Consider the following 21,541-nt stretch of genomic DNA (forward strand, 5'->3'; position numbering starts at 1 on the left):
AATTTTAAAAGTCAACTGAACTGAGAGGGATATGGAGGCTGCCATATTTATTCCCTTTTAACCACTTAAAGAGAACCAGAGCTGAAGATATAGATTACATACCTGAGGCTTCCTCCAGCTCCATAATCCTGGATCGCTGCCACGCCGCCGTCTTCTGCTGCCTCTGTCCGCGGGTACCGGGTCCCGTACTTTCGGCCAGTCGACGCAAGCGCAGTGCGCTCCCTCCGTACTACGCAGGCGCACGCGTACAAATCCGGAGGGAGCCGCTGCACATGCGTACAACTGGTCGCGTCCGGCGGAAGTGACGGGACCCGGTACCGACGATACAAGCAGCGGAGGATGGCTTATGGAGCTAGACGAACCCCGAGGTATGTATAACATCTTTTACCAGGTTTAGGCTTACCCTCGTCTCTGGTTCCCTTTAAGGACTGCAGTGTTAAACCCCCTTAAAGAGGATCTGTAACATGAAAAGATCCCCTGGGGGGTACTCACCTCGGGTGGGGGAAGCCTCCGGATCCTAATGAGGCTTCCCACGCCATCCTCCATCCGTCAGGGGTCTCACTGCAGCCCTCCGTGGAGTCCGTGCAGCAGTGACGTCAATATTTACCTTCCTGGCTCCTGCGCAGGCGCTCTGACGGCTGTCGGCTCCGAACTACATGGAAATACCCGATCGCCGTCGGATCTGCTCTACTGCGCAGGCGCAAGTTTCCTGCGCCTGCGCAGTAGAGCGGACCCGAATGAGATCGGGTATTTCCGTGTAGTTCGGAACGGAAAGCCGCCACAGCGCCCCCGCTGGAGCCAGCAAAGGTAAATATTGAACTGACAGTCGGCACAGTCGCCGGCTGTTCGGAGGGCTGCGGCGAGACCCCCGTGGGACAGAGGACGGCGTGGGAAGCCTCATTAGGATCCGGAGGCTTCCCCCATCCGAGGTGAGTACCCCCCAGGGGATCTTTTTAATGTTACAGAGTCTCTTTAAAGACCAAGCAAATTTGTACAATTCAGACCACTGCAGCTATAACGTTTTATTGCTCGGTCATACAACTTACTACCCAAACGAATTTTACCTTCTTTTCTTGTCACTAATACAGCTTTCTTTTGGTGCTATTTGATCGCTGCTGTGATTTTTAGTTTTTACTATATTCATCGAAAAATACAGGAATTTTGTAAAAAAAAAAAAAAAAAAAAGATATTTTTTACTTTCTGTGGTAAAATGTTTCTAATAAAGTAAAATTTCTATACAAGTTTTTGTCCAAATTTATTGTGGTACATGTCCTTGATAAAAAAAAATCCAATAAGTGTATATTTATTCGTTTGGGTAAAAGTTATAGCGTTTACAAACTATGGTACAAAAAAGTGAATTTGCGCAGTTTGAAGCAGCTCTGACTTTTCTGAGCACCTGTCATGTTTCTTGAGGTGCTAGAATGCCAGGATAGTATAAATAACCCCAAAATTACCCCATTTTGAAAAGAAGACACCCCAAGGTATTCCATGAGGGGCATGGTGAGATCATAAAATATTTTATTTTTTGTCACAAGTTAGCAGAAAATGACACTTAGTGACAAGAAAAAAAAAAAAAGGAGCGTTTCCATTTCTGCTAACTTGTGACAAAAAAAATAAATAATCTTCCACAGACTCACCATGCCCCTCAGTGAATAGCTTGAGTCACTTGTGCGGCACTTGTACTGCCCTGGCATTTGTGGGGGGCTAAATTGTGATCACCCCTGTAAAGCCTAAAGGTGGTCATTGGACTTTGGGCCCCTTTGCGCAGTCTCTGTAAAAGACAACTTTTTCAATTTTTTGACACTAAATTGTCCATTTACAGAGACATTTCTCTCACCCAGCATGGGTATGTGTAAAAATACACCCCAAAACACATTATACTACTTCTCCTGAGTACGGCGATACCACATGTGTGACACTTTTTTGCAGCCGAGCTGTGCAAAGGGACCCAGAGTCCTATGAGTTAGGATTCCACAGGTCAATTTTACTCATTTGGTTTCCAGACTACTCCTCACTGTTTAGGGCCCCTAAAATGCCAGGGCAGTATAGGAACCCCACCAGTGACCCCATTTTGGAAAGACGACACCCAAAGGTATTCTGTGAGGGGTATGGTGAGTTCATAGAAGATTTTTTTTTTTTGTCACAAGTTAGTGGAAAATAACAATTCCTGAGAAAAAACAAGAAAAATCTATTTCCACTAACAAAAAGTGTGACAAAAAGTAAAACCTTCTATAAACTCACCATACCCCTCACGGAATACCCTGGGGCTAATCAGCGACTAATTAGTGACTACGGTGTAGTGGGCTGGGTGCTAACTAATGCTAACTACCTAACAAAGCGGCCTAGCTAACTCACTGGCCTAACTTAACACTCGTGATACTAAAACAGTGACAGTTTTCACTGATTACTGTTTTTAGATCACTAGGATAATGACAGGGGGGTGATCAGAGGGCAATCAGGTACAATCAGAGGCAATCAAATCGAAATCAGATAGCAATTGAAAACAATCAAATGCAATCAGATGCAATCAAACGCAATCAAATGCAATTAGAAACAGACAGAGGTCAATCAGAGCCAATCACAGGGCAATCAAGAGGCATATCAGATGCCAATCAGAGTGAAAACAGGCGATCAGATGTCGATCAACAGTGCACAGACAATCAGATGTCAATCAGACGCCAATCAGAGCTGATTACAGACGATTAGATGTCAATCACACTGCAGCTGTCAGATGCCAAACAATGTAAACCGCTGTCAATCACAGGGCAATCAGAGATGATCAGATGCCAATCAGAGTGAAAACAGGCGATCAGATGTCAATTAACAGTGCACAGACGATCAGATGTCACTCAGACCTCAGCCAGATGCCAATCAGACCTCAATCAGAGCTGATTACAGGCGGCCAGATGTCAATCAGACCTCAGTCAGATGCCTGTCAGGGGGCAGTGAGGGGTGATCTGCGGGCAATCTGGGAAGCAATGTATGGTGTGACTCACGTGCAGGGCTGCCGTCCTCTCTGGTGGTCGACCTGGGGGCATTGTGACCAGAGGAGGAGGCAGCCTGTATAATACATGTTTCCAAAACAACGTGTATTATACACTTCTCCTAGGCAGATCGTACCCGTACAGCCCGCCGGCAGGCTGATGACGGAGGGGGGCCACAAAGGATGCTGGGCGATGTGTGTCCATGTGCACGCTCGATCGCCCGCAATACAGCGCTCAAGGACCTGACGTCAATTGGCATTAGGTGGTCCTTGGGCTGCCGCCGCGGTCACGCCCGTTTGGCGTGACACGGTCGTTAGGTGGTTAAAATCTGTAACAATCAATACAAAAACATGATATATGTGTATATATATATATATATATATATATATATATGTATATATATATATATGTGAATGTATGTATGTATGTATGTATGTATGTATATATATATATATATATACACACACATGCATATACATACACATACACACAGTGTATAAATATATATATATATATATATATATATATATATATATATACACACACAATTACACAATATAAGGAGGGTTGGGAGGGGATCAAGGGGTCATTGGGGGAGATCGGGCCTGTCACGGCTGCGAGTGTGTGAGCAGAATTACACGCTGACGGGAGAAGGAGGCAGGCCTTTTCAGGAGGGTGATCGCTGTGATTGGCTCACAGCGATCACATGGTATGGAGCCAATCAGGAACGGCTCCAGGCTGAACACGGAAGCCTTAGCTGTCATAAGACAGCTGAAGGCTCCGTTAATGAGGCGGCAGATCGTGGCGCCGGTGATTGAAATCTAGGCCCGGCGCTTCCGTGCGCATTTGGAAGCGTGTATGATGTGGTAACATGCAAGAACGGCAGAAAGGTATAGACAGCCCTTCTGCTGTTCACATAAATGCGCTGCACAGCAGTATGATGCGCTTGCATACTGCTGCATGCATTCTGCCCGCAAGCGCAGTGGATGGGATCAGCAGTGCAGCGGGTAGCAGCGCAGATGGTGTGCGATCATACGTTACGATCGCACGGCCATCTGCGCTGCATAGATTTGAACGAGGCCTAAATCTAGTACTTGTAGAAGGCACAGACAGGAATAAAGAACATCTATCAGGCCCTAGGCATTGTGACTGTGGGTACATGTAAGAGTGATGTGCAGGTACTCTGCAGGAGAATGAGGGGATTCTTCCTCTATTACACATTCTTCATGCACAATCTGAACCAGGTTTATGGGTGATAAAAAACACCTCTGTGTTCAATGTGCACAACATTCTCATTGGATTCCCTGCAGCTCTGTGGGGAGTGCATATGTAGAGTATAGTACTACTGTGCAACTTAAACTAAACCTGAGACAGATGAAAGTTTTATACATATCTGGGGGTTCCTCCAGCCCCCTTCAGGCTAATCAGTCCCTCACTGTTCTCCTCTGCCACCTGGATCTTCTGCTATGGGTCCAGGTACTTGAGTCAGCTGGGCGTAGTGCGCTTGTACACACTCCGCCGCCAGGAACATACTACACTTGAGCAGCACTATTGCGCAGATGCAGAACGCTCCTGGCTATGGAAGCAGCACGTGGGCGGACTGCGCTGAATGGCTGAATTACCGGGAATCATAACAGAAGATCCAGGTGGTGGAGGAGGACAGCGAGGGACTGATTGGCCTGAAGGGGGCTGAAGGAAGCCCTAGGTATGTATAAAACTTTTCTTTACATACGTCTTAGGAGCCCTTTAATTTGTAGTCCCCAAACCAAATTTTAACATATCAAATTATTTGATTTCATGAGCAAAAGGAATGCATGCATTTGCATAAACCAGCATCAACACAGAATTATTTGTATCTCATTGACCATAATATCAGGCTTTATTCTTACAGCATAGATGTTATTTAGTATACAGTGGCTTGCAAAAGTATTCGGCCCCCTTGAAGTTTTCCACATTTTGTCACATTACTGCCACAAACATGAATCAATTTTATTGGAATTCCACATGAAAGACCAATACAAAGTGGTGTACACGTGAGAAGTGGAACGAAAATCATACACGATTCCAAACATTTTTTTTACAAATCAATAACTGCAAAGTGGGGTGTGCGTAATTATTCAGCCCCCTTTGGTCTGAGTGCAGTCAGTTGCCCATAGACATTGCCTGATGAGTGCTAATGACTAAATAGAGTGCACCTGTGTGTAATCTAATGTCAGTACAAATACAGCTGCTCTGTGACGGCCTCAGAGGTGGTCTAAGAGAATATTGGGAGCAACAACACCATGAAGTCCAAACAACACACCAGACAGGTCAGGGATAAAAGTAATTAAGGAATTTAAAGCAGGCTTAGGCTACAAAAAGACTTCCAAAGCCTTGGACATCCCATGGAGCACTGTTCAAGCGATCATTCAGAAATGGAAGGAATATAGTACAACTGTAAACCTACCAAGACAAGGCCGTCCACCTAAACTCACAGGCCAAACAAGTAGAGTGCTGATCAGGAATGCATTCAAGAGGCCCATGGTGACTTTGGACGAGCTGCAGAGATCTACAGCTCAGGTAGGGGAATCTGTCCATAGGACAACTATTAGTCATGCACTGCACAAAGTTGGCCTTTATGGAAGAGTGGCAAGAAGAAAGCCATTGTTAACAGAAAAGCATAAGAAGTCCCGTTTGCAGTTTGCCACAAGCCATGTGGGGGACACAGCAAACATGTGGAAGAAGGTGCTCTGGTCAGATGAGACCAAAATTGAACTTTTTGGCCAAAATGCAAAACGCTATGTGTGGCGGAAAACTAACACTGCACATATGTCTGAACACACCATCCACACTGTCAAATATGGTGGTGGTAGTATCATGCTCTGGGAGTGCTTCTCTTCAGCAAGGACAGGGAAGCTGGTCAGAGTTGATGGGAAGATGGATGGAGCCAAATACAGGGCAATCTTGGAAGAAAACCTCTTGGAGTCTGCAAAAGACTTGAGACTGGGGCAGAGGTTCACCTTCCAGCAGGACAACAAAACTAAACATAAAGCCAGGTTAACAATGGAATGGTTTGAAAAAAAACATATCCATGTGTTAGAATGGCCCAGTCAAAGTCCAGATTTAAATCCAATCGAGAATCTGTGGCAAGATCTGAAACTGCTGTTCACAAGCGCTGTCCATCTAATCTGACTGAGCTGGAGCTGTTTTGCAAAGAAGAATGGGCAATGATTTCAGTCTCTAGATGTGCAAAGCTGGTAGAGACATTCCCTAAAAGACTGGCAGCTGTAATTGCAGCAAAAGGTGGTTCTACAAAGTATTGACTCAGGGGGCTGAATAATTATGCACACCCCACTTTGCAGTTATTGATTTGTAAAAATGTTTGGAATCATGCATGATTTTCGTTTCACTTCTCACGTGTACACCACTTTGTATTGGTCTTTGACGTGGAATTCCAATAAAATTGACTCATGTTTGTGGCAGTAATGTGACAAAATGTGGAACACTTCAAGGGGGCCGAATACTTTTGCAAGCCACTGTATATAAAGATTTGTGTGTACACATCATATATACAGTCACAATCAGATATGCATATCTGACTTTAAAAATACGGGGACTACTTTATTGAAGCAGCACAAGTAACTATTTTTGATTGGTTAATTTCATTTTGTGGGCTAAGCATAGCTATTAGGCCGAGTGCACACCAAACACCGCTAGCAGATCCGCAAAACGCTAGCGGTTTTTGAAGCGTTTTTTTATTCTTATTATGAAGCATTTTGCTAGCGTTTTGCGGTTTTGTGTAGTGGTTTTTTGTGTAGCAGATTACAGATATTGTTACAGTAAAGCTGTTACTGAACAGCTACTGTAACAAAAACGCCTGGAAAGCCGCTCTGATCTGGCGTTTGTATCAACCGTTTTGCGTTTTTCCTATACTTAACATTGGAGGCAGAAACGCCTCCGAAATCCAAAAAATGCTGCAGCCCGGGAGTATGCGTTTCTGCAAAACGCCTACCGCTCTGGTGTGCACCAGCCCATTGAAATACATTACCCAAGCGTTTCCACATCCGCAAGCGGTTCTAAAAACGCGACCAAAACCGCTCGGTGTGCACTAGGCCTCACTGTATATGATGATTATTATCTGAGAAATAGAACATTTTATCATATTTTCTATTTTAATTACAGTTTAAATTCATTAGGCGTCAGAGTCAGTGCATTTTTTCCCGACTCCAGGTACCCAAAAATGACTCCACAGCTCTGTGCGGATCACTTCCATTTTTTTTGTGACTTTAACCACCTTAGCGGTATGGACGAGCTCAGCTCGTCCATTACCGCCAGAGGGTGCCGCTCAGGCCCTGCTGGGCCGATTTTAATGAAATAAAGTGCAGCACACGCAGCCGGCACTTTGCCAGCCGCATGTGCTGCCTGATCGCCGCCGCTCTGCGGCGATCCGCCGTGAGGAGCGGCGAAAGAGGGTCCCCCCAGCCGCCTGAGCCCTGCGCAGCCGGAACAAATAGTTCTGGCCAGCGCTAAGGGCTGGATCGGAGGCGGCTGACGTCACGACATCGGCTGACGTCCATGACGTCACTCCGCTCGTCGCCATGGCGACGAAGTAAACAAAACACCTAAGGCCGCTCATTGCGGCCTTCCGTGTCACTTTTGGCGATCAGAAGAACGCCTCCAGGGCGCCCTCTAGTGGGCTTTCATGCAGCCAACTTTCAGTTGGCTGCATGAAATAGTTTTTTTCTTATTTAAAAAAAACCCTCCCGCAGCCACCCTGGCGATCTTAATAGAACGCCAGGGTGGTTAATGTTGCAGGCTGGCCGTGCGCATCCTTGCTTCAGCTCACGTCCCTGGGAACGTCCTGTGCAGAAAATGGAAGTGATCTGCGGCAGTGGACCGCAGGATCATTTTGTTCTGGCGCGGGCACAGGATGTCTGCAGGGGGCCAGAAGAAGCCCCAGGTAGGTAAGTTAAACTCTTTTTTTCTAATACCTTACAGTTGTCCTTTAAGATTATTCCGACCCCCCCTGTATAAATTTAAGACACAAACTTTACCAGTCCCCTCATCCATGTTGGCGATGACAGGATGGGATGGCCAAAATGGTAGTGTGTCGGCTTTTTGGCCAGGAGCTTTGTTTAGTTCCCAAAAGCAGATTACCTCCTTTTGGGAACAAAAAGCAGCATCTGAATACTGTTTAGTTTTAAAATTGCAAAACTTTGGCAGTGATGAAATGCCTTTTATGTTACTTACTTTCAATCGACATGGAAAATAAATGTATATTTAAATTAGAGGAGTATGAGTTGAGGAGTCAGAGATATCATAAATTGAGAAGTCTGAGTCTGAGTTGGAGACGGATGATTTCTGTCCCAACTTCACAGCTCTGCTTTCACGACAGGAAGGAGGCTGGCACAGTTAGGTGATCTGCTCTGTGATGGGGAAGTAACTCCTATTCTGATGGCAAAACAGAGCTAGATAATGAAGTAAGTAGCAGCCAGCAGCAGTGCATTTTATTAATGCACTGCAGCATTCATTTCTGTGCATAACACAGCAATGTCCTATTCAGAGTACTTGAATGGGATCAGTGCTGCAAAGTAAAAGTGGAGCAGTTTTCCACAGCAACCAATCAGACTCCTTGTTTTTTTACCTGCTGAAACTGGATTAGTTATGCTAGACAACTGGTCCATTTCTACTACAATTGTTTCTCTTTAAGCATATTATGAAACATGGAAATGTTCACTGAAAGATTTGTATTGCTGAGTGTTCTATTTCCAGGGACTTGTTGTCAAGCCTAATTAAAGATAAGAGAAGCGCCAGAGTAAAAAGAAGGAAACTTAAATGACGCATGAGGAAAGCTGTAAAGTTTCTGGTACAGATTCTAAACTAATGGGAAATGGAGCAACGCAGATTTAAAGCGGAACTGAACTCAGATCTTCCTCTCTGCTCTAAAAGATGCACGCAAAACACACAATTTTCTCATTACCAGCTAAAGCACTTCCTACCTTTATTTGGTCAGCAGGCGCCAGTCAGCCAATCAGGTGTACTGTCATACACCCTTTGCCTGCTGTACCAAATCTAGCAGGAATTGCATAAATTAGGTAGCATTCAGGTGGGAGACTTCGGTTGGACGTAATCGTAAATTACATTTTTTACACGGACGCCCGTATAGGCATCTCCCACACAGTCCCCTCCCTAACCACTCACCTGTCAACCACATCCTGGAAGCTGCAAAAAAGAAATTTAAAATCACAAACACTGGTTCGCATTTTTGTGTTTGTGATTTTTGGATCACTTTATCACTAAGGATTATGCTGTCTGACCTCAGCTACTCCTATTATACTCATCTATCCATGTCATGTTATATACAGAGAAAAATAGCTACTTCAAGTGGACAAGTTTTGTTCTAGAACATGTTATGCCACTATTCTGAGCAACTTCTCCAGTTCCAAGAAAAAAGCCCTACACATAATAATACCTTTACGTATTCTTTCTGTAGCTTTTTAGTAAGCATATCAGTGTAATGTTCTTGTGATCTGAGCTCTTAAAGCGGATCCGAGATGAAAAACTAAATATAACAAGTGACTTGTCTATATATCTTATCTAAAGTTTAGATAGTTTACACAGCAAATCTATCTTCAAACAGCTTCAACAGTATCTTAATATTTTTTCCTGTGATACAATGGGAGCAGACATGTTTTCTGCTTGTCACTATTACACAATTACACACACAGGCAAGCTTATCTGTATCTAGTCATGCCAATCTGCATATTCTGTGAAAACTCCACTCTTATCTCCTCCATTACACAGGCAACTGATCTGTATCTGCACTGCAGCTCTCAGATTGTGAAAACTCTGCCTCTGAAATCTATAGCTAGTAACACCTTTTTCACCTGCCCAGACTGAAATCCCACAATCCTTTGCAAGCGCCAAGGCACTCTGGAGAAGCTGTAGGTGTGGTTTGTTTAGTTTATAGGAAATTAGGGTATTAAAACAAAACAAAACAAGTATTTGGCTTGAGGAATGCCCTATAAACTATATGTAAGGAACACAATTATGCAAAGAGTAAAAGTTCATCTCGGATCCACTTTAAGTCTGTGTTTTACGTACTTAATTCCCTATGAAGAGAGACACCTCTTTCCCTAACCAACCCAGAAACTCCAATATAAGTGGACTGAGGTCTAGAGTGACATCAGTGAAAGAATAGAAAGTGAGGACAATAGCCAATCATCTCCTGGTGCCTCCCTGTGTGCTACTATGGTGAAGACTAAAGTTGGGCAATGATATGCTGATAATGCCGGTGTCTAAGTAATTTCAATGCAAGCTGTATGCAGCTTGAAATTCAGCCAATTCAAACTGGCAGGCCATGCATAAAATTGGACCAATTCAAAGCAGCATACAATTTGCATTCAAGCTGCATAAAAAAACACAAATATTAACATTGCAGGGATCACCTCTAATTATTATAGTTATGCTCATTAATATATATTGTAGCTAATAATTGCATGTACTTACACAAGCTATTCAAGCATGGGACAGAATTTCTAAAATGAGTCGGCCATTTTCCCATCATCCATCTCACGATGTCATCTTGTTTAATTTATGCGTTCCCTATCACACTAGAAAGAATCAATATCCAAATGCTAGCGTCAAGTGCCTTCATTAGGTTCAAACCACAGCCTTTACAGCTATTAAAAGGTACAAATCATTGTCAGGGGTTCATGATAATTATTCAAGATGCATACAGTTAAATACACACACACATCTGAAAATTTATGAATACAGGATTTTGCATACAAAAACTAATATATGGAAACATGCAAAATAAGCTCCTAAAGATGATCTGAAACGATATACACACTTCTGCATAAATGCATACATTAAGCCACATATGTGATGTCTGCACAATGCAGAGCGATTCACTGACATTTTATGATTGAGGCCTGGTGTATTTGTGTGGCAAGAGCTGGAATAGCACAGGGTGCATCTGTGTCTGATTGAGGTGCAGTGACAGAGCTGTGTGTGTTTGTTTGGGGCAGGATGGGGGGTGGGGGGTAGCTGGTTGCCATAGAAACAAGTAGTCTAAAACAGGACGATGAATATTTATCATCTCTAATGAATATTAATAAGATTGATTGAATAATCAGGGCTTCTCCTCTCTTAACGCAGCTCTGCACATGGAATATTAACACCACAGCTTCCCTGTTTATTTCTTTATCAAAGTCAATAGAGTGACGCAAGGAACATTCGCCATCTTCACACACACATCAAGGAATTCTGCCCAAATTTAAAACAAACACCATTTGTACTGTTTCCGGTTAACCATTTCAAGCAGAGTCTTGAGCCAATCATTTCCTGGCCAGTCTGTTATAAGAAAATATTGCTGTAACAAACACATGAAAATGAGATCATATCATTTTTGACTTGATGTATTGTTGATCTACTATGAAGACAGAAAATGTACAAAAAAATAAATCCTGTAGGAGTTGCGCAGTGCAAGCTGATATATCTGGCTCAACACCCCACACCCTTCTATCATATTTACACTGGAAAAAAATAAGTTATGCCCAATTAAGTATTAATGAACCAAGTGATAATTCCACAGAGAATGAAGGTGTATGTCACGTGACATGTAGCATGAAGAGATAAAACTGAAGGCAAGTACCAATCCTTCATAGAATTTGCCTGTGTTTCCTTTTTCACTTTTTACTGTAAGGGTCAATGTCCCTGGGCTAAAAATCAGTTTCTCTGAAGTACATAATAACTAGAGATCATAAAACTTGTGTCTGGTTGTGAAAACTACTTTTCACAGCACATAATAGATAAGTCATCATCACTCTGTATCAGAGCTGAATGAACAATAAAAACAGCATTAGATACCAGTGAGTCGGTTAAAGAGAACCCGAGGCGGGGTTCTGGGAATGAAATCCCCATACAGAGGCTGGGTCTGTCTATAGAGCCCAGCCTTTATTGCTATATAGATAGCTCCTAAGCCCCCCTGCGCTCTGTAATACCCCATAATTTACAGCCGCGCTGTGCGGCTGTGTTTACCTCTCCTCTGTCAGTCTCGGTTGCTCCCCCGCCTCCTGCATCGCTCCGGTCCCGCCCGCGTCCCTTCCCTCCAATCAGCGGCGAGGGAAGGGACGTGGGCGGGGACCGGAGCGATGCAGGAGGCGGGGAGCGGCGAGACTGACAGAGGTGAGGTAAACACAGCGCGCTCTGACAAGCTGCGTGTCAGCAGCGCGACTGTGTTTTATGGGGGGATTACAGAGCGCAGGGGGGGGGGGGGGCTTAGGGGCGATCTATATAGCAACAGAGGCTGGGCTCTATAGACAGACCCAGCCTCTATATGGGGATTTTATTCACAGAACCCCGCCTCGGGTTCTCTTTAAAGCAAACGCACAAAATCCCAAAATTAAAAAAGTTAAATACTTACCTAATAAGAGTGATCCTCCAGATGCTTACCAACTACTGCTAGAACCTCAACGCCGCTGGCCAGCACCCTCTTTTAGTTTGCAGGCTGCGCTCCCCTTTGTGCACGAGTGTGGCTGTACTGTGCCTGCATAGGTAACGCAGAACTTAACAACTTCAGGCCGCAGGTTGTTTTCACCTTATGAATGAAATGAATTTTTACATTTAATTTTAGAGCAGCACAGTGGCTAGCACTCTCGCGCCATAGTGGTTAGCGCTCTCGCCTTGCAGCGGTCCTTGTTTCAAATCCCAGCCAGGTTCACATCTGCAAGGAGTTTGTATGTTCTTCTCGTGTCTATACTCTGTACAGCGATGCATAAGATGTCGGTGCTTTATAAATACTAAATAATGATAATAATTTCAGCGCTCCACCCTTTCATTCCCATTACTTTATCACTACTTATCACAACGAAATTATCTATACCATGTTTTTTCTGCCACTAATTAGGCTTTCTTTGGGTGGTACATTATGCAAGAATTATTTTATTCTAAATGCAATTTAATGGGAATAATAAGAAAAAAAATGGAAAAAATTCATTCTTTCTCAGTTTTGGGGCAATATAGTTTTAAAATAAAAGTTCTACTGTGGATAAAAGCCACACATTTCATTTGCCCATTTGTCACGGTTATTCCAACCTTTAAATTATATCCCTAGTACAATGTATGGTGACAATATTTTATTTGGAAATAAAGGTGCATTTTTTTCATTTTACATCCATCACTAACCACAAGCCCATAATTTAATAATATACCCTCTTGACATACATATAAAAAAAAAATGTATTCCCTAAAGTCTGTAGGTGTAATTTTACTATTTGGCCACAAAATGTCCTCGCACATTATTTCCTATTGCGTACAATAAGTACGCTAAATAGGAAGTAATGTGTGCCGTGTTCTCCCCAGGCTCTTTTAGCCGGTGCTCCACCCGGCTAGTTTTGGTGAGCACCCGGCTGTCATTGGCTCGCCTCTTCCTATGCTGTAAGCTGAGTTGCACACAGAGGCACCGGCCCTGCATTCTCTCATCACGCCCCACCCGGCTAATTTTTCATGCCACCCGGCTGGAAAAAATTTCTGGGGAGAACACTGGTGTGCCTGTGTTACTTCTCACTGATGCCGGCGATCATGTGGACCTAGAGGGGAGATAAATGAATGGAAAGTTTGTTCCCATTCATTCATATAATGATTGGTGGTATGAGCAAGTGGGAGGGAGCGCGGTGGCACCATTACAGAATGATCACTGTTTTGAACAAAACCAGTGCTCATTCTCGGCGGACAAGCACGGATTGGCTCATGGGACTTCTGTCCTCTGCCACCAATCCCCCGTCGCCGGGACCATTGCGACCGCAGGCGGAAGCCCACACGATCGCGCGCACAGCCCCACAAACTGCATGGACGTGAGTGTCGCGTCCCTGCAGCCGTAGCCGCAGCAGCTGCGGACGTGAGACGCACGTCTATGTGGCAAAAGTGGTTAAACAACAGCGCAAAGCTGATCATCCACAAGCTGCTCGGCTTACTGCGCAGGTGTGGCCATACACACGCAGGCGCTGTACAAGACAGAGAACACAGCCATGAGAATTTATCCATCAAGTACTTGTCTGAAAATTTCAGAGTCTGTGTGCGGCAACAGTGGGGTCAAGGAGGCGATGGTAAGCCTCTGGACTATCCAGAAGCTTTTCTCTACCTAGGTATCTAACTTTTTTGTGTGTGTGTGTGTGTGGGGGGGGGGGGGGGGGGTCTCTTTAAATCTTCAATCCTAGATTTCTAACCATTAAACCCAAAATAAGAATATTGTATACTAAAAAAAGCCCCATCTAGTTTTAGGTCGATAAATATAATTATGCATCTCATTAGTTAATTTTCACTTTTTTTGTCTCTGCGGGCTGTAATTATAGAATTTTTTTTCTTTTCTTCTTTGTTAAATAAATAACAAACATTTTTTTTTACGTATTCTAAAAAAAGCTTAAAAAAATGAAAAAAGGTTACACCATTATCAAGAGGCTATAAAAATGAAGCATTAAAAGATCACGATTGAGAAAATTAGTAAAAATTAAAATACATAAAAACACATACAGATAAAAAGTATGTTTCTTCGAGAGTAACGAATTATAAATTACTTTTCTCCTATGCTGCTGTCACTTACAGTAGGTAGTTGAAATCTGACAGAACTGACAGGTTTTGGGGTAGTCCAGCTCTTAATGGGGATTCTCAGCAAGGCCTTTATTAATTATAAAGACACTCCCGGAAAAGGTTTTATACAAAGATGCTGGCCAGCCTCCCTCCTCGCGGCACACTTCTTTGGCTGTTGGACAGAGCAACTGCCATTCACTAAGTGCTTTTAAAAGTAAAGAAACCCCTGAGAATCCCCCATGAGAAGATGGGCTAGTCCAAAATCTATTGGTAATGTCAGATCTCTACTACTTACTGTAAGTGACAGCAACCTAGGAGAAAAGTAATTTATGACTCATTTTACTCTGGGAGAATTGTACTTCTTATTTATATGTGTTTTTATGTATTTTAAATTTTACGATTTTCGCAATAGTGGTCCTTTAAATTATAAAAGAAAGAAAATATAAAAGAAAATCAGGAAAATCTCTCTCTCCTAGATTAAATATCTAAAGTAAAACTGTTTAAAAACCATTTAAAAAAGGCAGCAGTGGTGGGCTTACCTCCCCAACAAGTAAAACACAGACTGTGTTGTTTAAGGTTCAACCAAGATACTGTTTATTTAAGTACTCCACAATACAACGCGTTTCGCTGGTTATATCCTGCTTCATCAGTGTAACGATCGGTGTCCGCACGCAGAGAGAATCTGATTATTGGTGATCTGCAGTATCACCAAGAATACAGATCTATACCTGATTATGGGCGATCTGCAGAGTCACCAATAATACAGATATAGTGCTAACCTCTGGACACCTCTAGATATATATATATGGTGAGTGTTTAGTGTAACAGTATGACTTTGAGCAACCCACCTGATGAACAGGTGACCCTAAGCAGTACAGAAGACACTGCTATGGAGAGTACAGAAACCTTCCAGCAGCCTGAGACTCTCCAAGGGGTGGAGTCAGGCTGAAGGTAGGAAGGACCAGAGAGTGAGTGACACCTGAAGGTGGATGTCACTGACTGATATTGGAGACTATCTCTTAAGTGGAGAGAGATAGCTCTCGAGGTCGGGCAAGCAAGGTCGGCAACACAAGAACAGATAAAGTATAAAGACAGAAGGCTGATTCGGTATCCAAGTCAGGCAGGGTTTGGCAACGTGAAATCAGATATGCGTGGTACCGAATCAGAAAGCAGAGGGATAGTCAGGAAAGCAACAGGTCATAACAAATATCAAACAATGCCTAGTCTTGGGTGTGAGGTTCATGGTCTCTACACCCTGGAACTAGTATGATGTATAACAGAATGATAACACAAGTTCCCTAGTCTTGGGTGTGAGGTCCGTGGTCTCTACACCCTGGAACTAGTCTGATGTATAACAGAATGATAACACAAGTTTCCTAGTCTTGGGTGTGAGGTCCGTGGTCTCTACACCCTGGAACTAGTCTGATGTATAACAGAATAATAACACAAGTAATCTGGCTCAGTGTGAATTCCCAGGTCCTCCTGGTTCAAACACACTGTAGGATCTGACTAAGGTCTGAGTGCTTCCACGTAGTGATCGCAACGGCAGACAATTTGAGAGTGGCCAGCAGGAACCATATATAGAGCAGTGCTCTCTGGCGCCACCCTAAAGTGATCAACCAATGGTTACCAGCTCTGAGGTCAGCTGGCCAGCCTGGTCAGCTGATCCCCCCTTGACCATCAAAAGTTCTGCCTTTCAGCGCGCGCACGCGTATTCCTAAACCTGTGTGAACTAACAGGCTCAGCCACACCAGCTGCACGCTGCTGGGTGCAAACCGCCGCGCTGGACGCGGAACCAGCCGCCTTGCTGTCAGTACATGCGGCGGCTTTTCCGCGTTCTGCCATGTCACTAGATGCACGCTTCCACGTGCAGACCGCCGCGTTGGACGCGGAATCAGCCGCCTTGCTGTCAGTACACGCGGCGCCTTTTCCGCGTTCTCTCACAATCAGGCAATCAAAGGAGTAAAAACTAGTACAAGTTTGGGTCCAAGCCAAACACCTCTGTGGTCAGTTTTAGGGCTGGAGCAGAAAGGTATCTAAACCAGCTACGTGGCGTCTCGGACAACCTTCGGGGGCATTGTACAAATGTGTCGCATTTTGACCCCAGCAAGGGGACACAGAAGTTCCACGGTTATGAAATGAGACGACGGGATCAAGCGCAGCATTTGCACAAATGACGGTACATGATTGTGCTGGCTTCTGCCCATTTGCCTAAATAGACAGCACTTAAAGAGGAACTCCGACCAAGAAATGAACTTTATCCCAATCGGTAGTTGATACCCCCTTTTACATGAGAAATCTATTCCTTTTCACAAACAGACCATCAGGGGGCGCTGTATGACTGATATTGTGGTGAAAGTGCCGGCTGCTTACCTGGTAGCAGTGTTCCGGCGAGTCCTCCAGGACGGCCCTCCTGAGATTGTGTAAGTCTCCCCTCCCAAATCGGAAGCACCTGACAAGAATTAAAAACAATTAGTATAAATTCCACCCCCTCACAATCTCCTCCAGTTTAATGAAGAGAAAAGAATCCACGAACCACTATCATACTTTAATAATAAAATATATAATAGGGCCGGGAACCTAGACGGCCGTCCTGGAGGACTCACCGGAACACTGCTACCAGGTAAGCAGCCAGCACTTCCTCCCTACGTCCTCCAGGGCGGCCCTCCTGAGATCTAGCGAGAAATTTACCTTAGGGTGGGATAACGGCCTGAAGAACCTTGCGCCCAAAGGCCTGGTCCTGACTAGAAAGGAGCTCCACTCTGTAATGTTTGATGAAGGTCGAGTGGCTGGACCAGGTCGCGGCTCGACATATCTGTTCTAGAGAAGCTCCTGATCTCTCCGCCCAAGATGCTGAAAGGGATCTGGTAGAGTGTGCTGTACTGTGGTCAGGCACCTGTGTGATGATGTACCTGGGGTACAGGAGACCAGTTAGCTGAGGGCAGCAACCCTTGCGGCTCACCGACTGGGGCCCCTGGAAGTGAAACAGGGGAGCCCAGTAAGCAAGGGGCAGGAGCGCTTGTGAAACCAGTGGTAGAGCAGGTTTGGAAACACAGCACTCCCGCAGGCTGAGTCCGGCACTGCAATGACTCAGCAGCCGAGGAAGTCCAGTAACAGGTGCCAGGCAGGAGAAGACGTGGAACTTGGAACATGCAGGAGTCGGCAACAAATCGGGTACTCGTACAATCCGGGGTCTGGCAACAAATCGGGTCCTCAGGCAAGCAGTGGTCGGCAACAAATCGGGCAGTCGGACAAAGCAAAGATCGGCAGGGAAGCGGGTAGTCAGGCAGGCCAAGGTCAACATCCAGGAATCAGAAACGGGCAGAGCAAGGCTCACTCACGGGAGTGCAACACACACAAAAGCTGCAATACTACAGCACCCGAGTGTTGCACTCTCCAGACTTTTATAGGCCGTTTTGGCGCGCACAGCGCAACGCGTCACATGCCCGCGCATGCGCACACGCGCGCAACATACACGCGCACGCACACGCGCGCAACCGAATGCGCACGCGCGCACGCACGCAAAGACGCGCGCACACACATGCGCACACGCGCGCAATAACAACATGCATAAACAGAACATCCCTCACGCGCGCGCGTGCACAGCATCCAACGCCAGCATCTTATAACGCCAACGTCTTCGCCGCACCACGCAACGCGCATGGGCAAGCACCGACAACCCACCACGCAGGGAAGACCGCCGAGACCCACCAGGACGACTGCCAGCATCCGTACGTACAAGCCGCCTCGTCTGGACAGGTAACTGACCGTGACAATGCCCCCCCCCCCCCCCAAGGGGCAGCCTCCGGATGCCAACTGGAACTGGCTTATCTGGGTATTTCTCATGGAAGTCCTTAATTAGTCTTGAGGCATGGAAATTAGCACCAGGTTCCCATGTGTTTTCCTCTGGTCCATAACCTTTCCATTTGACGAGTAACTGAACCTGACTACCCCTTTTCCTAGAATCCAGGATCTCCTCCACCTCAAATTCCTCTTCTCCGTCCACCATGATTGGTGGAGGTGGGAGTATCTCCCGATCTGGAAATGGATCCACAGATGATGGTTTTAGAAGGGAGGCATGAAACACTGGATGGATCTTAAGATTCGACGGTAAGTCTAGTTCATAGGCCACCTGGCCAATTTTCCTCTTCACCGGGAATGGTCCAATAAATCTGGGTCCCAATTTCTTGGATGGACAAGATAATTTCAAGTTTATCGTAGACAACAGTACACAGTCTCCAGGCTTGAATTCCACTCCACCCCTCCTGTGACAATCCGCCTTCCTCTTAAAGGTAGCTTGAGCTTGGGCCATAACTTGTTGCAACAGCTTATTATTTTCTGAAAAGAATTTCACAATATCAGTGACAGCTGGCACTGGAGATTCAGGAATGAGATCTGGCAGGAATGTAGGATGATAACCGTAATTGGCAAAAAATGGTGACTGTTGAGTAGAAGAATGGATGGAATTGTTGTACGCAAATTCAGCCAACGGGAGCAACCGGGCCCAGTTGTCTTGAGCGTTAGAAGAGAAGCACCTAAGATATTGTTCGAGGGTTTGGTTGGTACGCTCCGTTTGGCCATTAGATTGAGGGTGGTATGCGGATGAAAAATGAAGTTGTATGTCGAGTATTTTGCAGAGAGCTTTCCTGAACCGTGATGTAAACTGTGATCCTCGATCAGAGGTAATATCAGCTGGAACCCCATGGATGCGGACAATCTCCTTGATGAATGTGTTTGCAGTTGTCTGAGCAGAAGGAATACTGCACATGGGTAAAAAATGTGCCATCTTTGACAACCGGTCTACTATAACAAAAATCGTGTTACATCCCTCGGATACAGGTAATTTAACAATGAAATCCATTGAAATGGAATACCATGGCCTGGGGGGAACAGGAAGCGGATTCAACAATCCTAATGGTCTCAACCTAGATCCTTTGGAACGATTACAGACCAGGCATGTGGTTACATATGTCTTACAGTCCTTGCTGAGATTGGGCCACCAAAAATGACGTTGGACCAGTTCTTGGGTCTTTACACATCCAAAGTGACCCGCCATCTTATGATCATGGAAGAACATGAGTACTGAAACACGATTTTTCTTGGGTACAAATATTTTATCTCCATAAAACCAAAGACCCTCCTTCTGTGTCAAAGGATGATTAACTCTCTTGGAGAGCACTGACGCCTCCTGTCGAATCTGATCAACCAATTTTGATTGCATCATCAGGAAGTTATGCTCGGTCAAGATGGTGTCAGGTGGAGCTTGAAACTCATCATCTGGAAACATCCGGGAGAGGGCATCCGGCTTTGTATTCTTTGATCCTGGTTTATAAGTTATATGGAATGTGAAACGACAGAAGAAAAGCGCCCATCTAGCTTGTCTAGGGTTTAATCGTTTGGCTGTTTTAAGGTATTCCAGGATACGATGGTCAGTATATATTAAAATTGGATGAACCGCCCCCTCCAGTAAATATCTCCACTCTTCAAGAGCACACTTGATTGCCAACAATTCTCTGTCTCCCATGCTGTAATTCCTCTCGGCGTCTGATAATTTCCTTGAAAAGAAGGCAACCGGATAAAGTGCTGCCTTAAGGCCTTGGCGTTGGGAGAGCACTGCTCCTACTGCACTTTCAGAAGCATCTACTTCCAGAGTAAAAGCTAAGGCTGGATCAGGGTGCTTAAGGATAGGGGCTGAAGTGAATAACTGTTTGAGCTTGTCGAATGCTGCTTGGGCCTGTGGAGTCCAAAGAAAACGAGTCTGCTGGCGTGTAAGTTGTGTAATTGGTAGTATGATTGCTGAAAATTTTTTGATGAATTTGCGATAAAAATTCGCAAAACCTATGAACCTCTGGATTGCTTTTTTATTAACAGGAGCGGGCCATTCCAGGATTGCTTGAATCTTTTGGGGATCCATACTGAATCCATCTGGAGAGATGATTAGCCCCAAAAACTGAATTGAATGTCTCTCGAATTCGCATTTTTCCGCTTTAACATACAAATGATGTGACCTCAGTCTTGCGAGAACCCGTGAAACTTGGTACCGGTGATCCTCTAGAGACGTGGAGTAAACCAGGATGTCATCTAAGTAAACGATTAAGAACAAGTCGATGAAATCTTTAAGTACATCATTTATAAAGTACTGAAATGTAGCAGGAGCATTACAAAGCCCGAAAGGCATGACGAGATATTCATATTGACCGTAACGGGATCTGAAGGCTGTCTTCCATTCATCACCCTTCCGTATACATATTAAGTTATATGCCCCTCTCAGATCTAATTTCGTGAAGACTTTGGCTTCTCTTCATTTCTGGAACAGTTCTGGCATCAAAGGTAGGGGATAACGATTTTTGACCGTTAATGTATTTAGCTCCCGGTAGTCGATACAAGGGCGAAGAGTCTTATCCTTTTTCTCAACGAAGAAGATACCTGCTCCTGCAGGAGAAACAGAAGGACGTATGAACCCCTTTTCCAAATTTTCCTCGATATACTGTTTAAGGATTTTCTGTTCAGGTTCAGATAAAGGGAACACTCGGCCAAAGGGTATAGCCGCACCAGGTAACAAGTCTATGGGGCAATCATAGGGGCGATGTGGAGGTAGCTGGTCCGCCCCCTTCTTATCGAAAACATCCAGAAACTCATGATATTGGGAAGGAATGAGTTCGGTCAGGTTTGCGGAACATAGCAGAGATCCGGAATCCTTTGCTTCCTCCTGAGAGCAGAAATCATTGCAATATGAAGAAGTGAATGACACCTTTCCAGTGATCCAGTTAATTGCCGGGTTATGGGCACGAAGCCAAGGCAGCCCCAGGATGACTGGATACAAAGGGGATGCTACAAGATCAAATTTGAGATATTCCTGATGAATTCCGGATATGCGGGAACTCACGGGAGTAGATTCCATAGTTACTGGTCCGGAGCTAATTGATGTTCCATCAGCCAGGTGGATATGGAGAGGTTCCTTCCGGGGTTGAATGGGAAACTGGTGG

General features: G+C 44.8%; 1 protein-coding gene across 6 annotated transcripts in view; it reads right to left on the reverse strand.

The window, feature by feature from the left end:
- ZNF219 (zinc finger protein 219) overlaps nucleotides 1-21,541 on the reverse strand; it is a 130,892-nt gene that overhangs the window by 98,313 nt on the left and 11,038 nt on the right. For 2 of the 6 annotated variants that reach the window (XM_068240869.1, XM_068240875.1), the window contains exon 2: nucleotides 10,473-10,576. The exons of the other annotated variants lie outside the window; for them this stretch is intronic. The gene's annotated coding sequence lies outside the window, so the exon portion shown is untranslated. The remainder of the gene's footprint in view (nucleotides 1-10,472; nucleotides 10,577-21,541) is intronic. 6 annotated transcript variants of the gene reach the window in all.

This window comes from Hyperolius riggenbachi, chromosome 1 (assembly GCF_040937935.1).
Source record: "Hyperolius riggenbachi isolate aHypRig1 chromosome 1, aHypRig1.pri, whole genome shotgun sequence".
Lineage (NCBI taxonomy): Eukaryota > Metazoa > Chordata > Amphibia > Anura > Hyperoliidae > Hyperolius > Hyperolius riggenbachi.